Raw genomic sequence first — 5,000 nt, 5'->3', positions numbered from 1 at the left:
GTTTATCTATCTATCTGTGTATATCTTTCTACCTACTCACCTTTCTGCATTATCTACCTACATATGTTTACCTATCTACTTACCTACCTACTTTCTCTCCTCCCTACCTCCCTACCTACCAAACATCTACCTTCTCATCCATATACCTACATGCCTACCTATCAACCTATGTCCCTCCCTTTCTGCTTCCTATCCTACCTATCAGCTATGCACACTGGGATTTACATACATACATACATATATACATACATATATACATACATGCATTAAAGTATTACATCACCAATGGACACAAACAGAGGCTTAGGGAGATTAGAACACACACACACACACACACACACACACACACACACACACACACACACACACACACACACACGAGAGAGAGATATAAAGAGACACTGACAGACACGTGCCGAAAAAAAATAGGTCTGAAAAAAAAGAAAACACATCAAATAAATAAATAAATAAAACAGCAGTGAAAGACGAAAATAGACACAGTAATAAATGGAGAACAGACAAACACACAAACATATAGACAGACACCAGGATAAGTAATTGAAATAGACAGACAGACAGACACAGGAAAGGGACATGCACAAATAAACACACACACACACACACACACACACACACACACACACACACACACACACACACACACACACACACCTTCATATAAACAAACTCCCAGACAGACAGACAGACACGGCACGAGCTCAACACTAATCAGCAACACAAGACAGACAGACTAATAAACAGCAAGAGGGGGCTCAGACACGTCCCACACAACTAAATGCGAAAATAAACAAGACTCCCCCGGAACACTTCGAAAGAAAACGGCAAACAGAAAACGGAAATGTAAACAAAAGCAGCAGCAGCAGAAACAGTAGCCCAGCCTCTCTCTCTCTCTCTCTCTCTCTCTCAAATACAAACAATCCCTCACAAGGACAGAGAGAGAGAGAGAGAGAGAGAGAGAGAGAGAGAGAGAGAGAGAGAGAGAGAGAGAGAGAGAGAGAGAGAGAGAGAGAGAGAGAGATCAAGGTTGGATGTGAAAGAATAGAAGACAAGAGGAGAGAGAGATGGAAGAGATGAGAGAGAGGGAGGGAGGGGAGAGAGGGAGGAAACATGAGAGGGAAGAAAGAGAGAAAGAAAGAGAAAACCATGAGTGTAGATGAGAGGAAGGGAGGGGAAGGGAGGAAAGAATACAAAGTCGATGAGGAAAGAAAGAGAGAAAGAAGAGGAGAGAGAGAGAGAGAGAGAGAGAGAGAGAGAGAGAGAGAGAGAGAGAGAGAGAGAGAGAGAGAGAGAGAGAGAGAGAGAGAGAGAGAGATGAAGAGGAGGAGGGAGGAGAGACAAAAAATAGAAGCAGGGAGAGGGGGGAGAGAGATGAAGAGGAGAGAGAGAGAGAGAGAGAGAGAGAGAGAGAGAGAGAGAGAGAGAGAGAGAGAGAGAGAGAGAGAGAGAGAGAGAGAGAGAGAGAGAGAGAGAGAGAGAGAGAGAGAGAGAGAGAGAGAGAGAGAGAGAGAGAGAGAGGGGGGGGGGGAAGGGGGGAGGTAAATGACGGGAAAGAGAAAATTATGAGAAAATCTAACTGAAGTGAAAGAAAGAGGGGAAAAATTAGTGGAAAAAATGACGGAAGAGGAGGAGGAGGAGGAGGAGGAGGAAGATAATTAATGTAAGGGAAAGATGGAGGAAGAGGAGGAAGAGGATGAATATAGAGGAAAGATGGAGAAAGGGGAAGTGGAAGTGAGATAAAATGAAGGAAGGAGACAGGAATAAAGAGGAAGAGAGGAAGGGACAGAGAGACAGAGGTAGACGGTGTAAGAGTAGGAGATAAGAGAGGGACAAGGAGGAGGAGGAGGAGGAGGAGGAATAGAAATACAAGAGGAGGATGAGGAGGATGGAAAGAGTATATATGAGTCTTGAAGGAGGAGGAGGAGGAGGAGGAGGAGGTAATTGAATGAGAATAGGAAGGAGAAAGGGAAGAAGCGAGCAAAAGACGAATGAATACAAAGGAAAAGCACAAAGACAAAACAGAGAGAGAGAGAGAGAGAGAGAGAGAGAGAGAGAGAGAGAGAGAGAGAGAGAGAGCACCCAGCCAGACAGCACACACAGCAAAAGTGGCTCCCCCTAACCCGCCCCCTCCTCTCTCTCTCTCTCTCTCTCTCTCTCTCTCTCTCTCTCTGTCCACCCTTCCTCTTTACCCTCCTTTCCTCTTCCATATTTCAGTATCCCCCCCCCCCCCTCTCTCTCTCTCTCTCAGATACTGTAAGGGAGTGGAGGCTGATATAAGAGAGGATGTGGTGGTGGGGGTGGAAGGAGGTGGAAATGGATGGAAGGGGATGGTGATGGTGGAGGAGGAGGAGGAGGAAGAAGAGGAGGTGGCAATGGTGGAAGTGGAAGCAGGTCATGGAAGAATGGTGAAGGAAGGAAGAAGGAAAGAGAAGAGAGAGAAGAGGAGGAAAAGGCGAATGAGAAAAAGAAAGCAGAGAAAGAGGGAGAGATGAAGGAAAGTGAAATAAAGAGGAAAGAGAAAGAAAGAAGAGGGAGATGAAGGGAAGAAAAATAGAAGACAAGGAGGAAGATGAAGGAAAGTAACGAAAAAGGGAAAACAGAAAGAAGAGAAGAAAAGGAGAAAAAAAGAAAGGAGGAAAATGAAGGAAAGGGGAAACAAAGAATGAGAAAAGAGAAAAAAGATGAGGAGGGAGATTAAAGAAAAAAAAGAAAAAAAGAGAGGAATGAGAAAAGAGAAAGAGAAAGAGGGAGGGAGGCAAAAGCTTTCTCTCGGCGCGGTACAAAACACGAGACTTTTTTCGCGGGATGAAGGCAGCGAATTTATGCCCTCCTCAAGCAGTGCTGCGCTCCTTCTTTACGGGCGCCGGGGAAAAAAACTTCGTAATTAGCGGATTAATGGTGACGGAAGAACATCTGAGCGGTAAGTGTGAGGGGGGGGTGTAGGGGAGAGAGGGGTGTAGGGGGAGGGAGGGGGAGAAAGAGAGGCCTTGCTAAAATGAGGGGGGAGGGTTGGGGAGAGAAAGAGGGGACGAGAAAGGAGAAGAGAAAGAGGTCTTGTTTAAGTGTGTGTGTGTGTGGGAGGAGAGGGGGGAGAAAAAGGGGTAGAGAAAGAAAGGGAGAGAGGGGAAATGAGAGGGGAAAAAGAGGGGAAGAGAAAGAGGAAGAGAGAAAATGGTCTTGCTTAAGTGAGGGGGGAGAGAAATGGAGGAAAGAAAGAGGGAAAAATAAAGAGGGGGAAAGAATGAGGAGAGAGAGAGGGGAAAAGAAAGAGAGGAAGTGAAAGAAAGAAGAGGGGAGAGAAAAGAGGCCTTGCTTAAATGTGGGGGGAAAAGAAAGAGGGAGAAAAAGAGGGGTAGAAAATGAAGGGAAAGAAAGAGGAAGAGAGAAAGAGGCCTTGCTTATGTGTGGGTGGATGTGGGTGGTTAGGTGCTTGGTGGAATGGTTGGGTGGGCTGGGTTGCTGCTCTCTACATTGCTATCCACTTCCCTTCTTCTTCTTCTATCTTTCTCTTTATCTTCCTTTCTTTTCTCTTATTTTCTCCTATCTTCCTCTTTCTGGTATCATTGCTTTAATTTTTCTTTCATCTCCCTCTTTCTTTATTTCTATCTTCCGTTTTCCTCTTCCTACTTTGCTTTCCTTTCCACAGTTTTGCCTCCACTGCAGTTCTCTCTCTCTCTCTCTCTCTAATGACTTTCACACCTGCCAATGCTAAAAAAAAAAGGAAGAAAAAAAAAGCTCTAGATGGCGTTCCTAGTCTCTCTCTCTCTCTCTCTCTCTCTCTCTCTCTCTCTAAGCGAGTAGAAAACGGATTAATCTCCCGTTTTCTTTGCTCTCTTTTCATCCAAGCCTGATCGTTTTCTTTGTTTATTTGGCTTTCAGGGGGAGAGAGAGAGAGAGAGAGAGAGAGAGAGAGAGAGAGAGAGAGAGAGAGAGAGAAGGGGGGGGGAGAGGAAGAGGGTTTGCTTGATCTCCATGACCGTGCTCTCCTCCTCCTCCTCCTCCTCTTCCTTCTTCTTTCCCATGGTTTCCTTTTTCTCTTCCTTCCTTGTTTCCTTTTTATAATCTTCCTTCTCTTCTAGTTTTCCCCTTCTTCCTCCTTTTCCATATTTCCTTTCTTCCTTTCATTACTTTCTTCTCCTTTTTCTTTCTTTCTTCCAGTTCTTGTTTTCCATTTTCAATTTCTCATCTTTACCCGCAGTTTCCTTTAATCGTATCCACTTTTCTTCCTACAAATCCACTTTTCTTCTTATTTATCCACTTTTATTCCTACCTACCCACTTTTCTTCTTATATATCCACTTTTCTTCCTACCTCCCCACTTTTCTTCTTATATATCCACTTTTATTCCTACCTTCCCACTTTTCTCCTTATATATCCACTTTTATTCCTACAACCCACTTTTCTCCTTATATATCCACTTTTATTCCTACCATCCCACTTTTCTCCTTATATATCCACTTTTATTCCTATCTACCCACTTTTCTCCTTATATATCCACTTTTATTCCTATCTACCCACTTTTCTCCTTATATATCCACTTTTATTCTACCTACCCACTTTTCTCCTTATATATCCACTTTTATTCCTACCATCCCACTTTTCTCCTTATATATCCACTTTTATTCCTACCATCCCACTTTTCTCCTTATATATCCACTTTTATTCCTATCTACCCACTTTTCTCCTTATATATCCACTTTTATTCCTACCATCCCACTTTTCTCCTTATATATCCACTTTTATTCCTATCTACCCACTTTTCTCCTTATATATCCACTTTTATTCCTACCATCCCACTTTTCTCCTTATATATCCACTTTTATTCTACCTACCCACTTTTCTCCTTATATATCCACTTTTATTCTACCTACCCACTTTTCTTCTTATTTATCCACTTTTATTCCTACCTACCCACTTTTCTCCTTTTATATCCACTTTTATTCCTACCAACCCACTTTTCTCCTTATATATCCACTTCTATTC

General features: G+C 43.3%; 1 long non-coding RNA gene across 2 annotated transcripts in view; it reads right to left on the bottom strand.

Annotated features, from left to right (window-relative positions):
* Positions 1-4,007: 4,007 nt before the first annotated feature.
* The window catches only part of LOC127007212 (uncharacterized), a 1,286-nt gene continuing 293 nt past the window's right edge, over positions 4,008-5,000 (bottom strand). For both annotated transcript variants that reach the window (XR_007760117.1, XR_007760118.1), the window contains exon 3: positions 4,008-4,288. This is a non-coding gene — a long non-coding RNA (uncharacterized LOC127007212). The remainder of the gene's footprint in view (positions 4,289-5,000) is intronic.

The sequence above is a fragment of the Eriocheir sinensis genome, chromosome 34, assembly GCF_024679095.1.
Source record: "Eriocheir sinensis breed Jianghai 21 chromosome 34, ASM2467909v1, whole genome shotgun sequence".
In the NCBI taxonomy this organism is placed as follows: Eukaryota; Metazoa; Arthropoda; class Malacostraca; order Decapoda; family Varunidae; genus Eriocheir; species Eriocheir sinensis.
The sequence above is the reverse complement of the archived record's forward strand: the minus strand, read 5'-3'. Positions and strand labels throughout refer to the sequence as shown.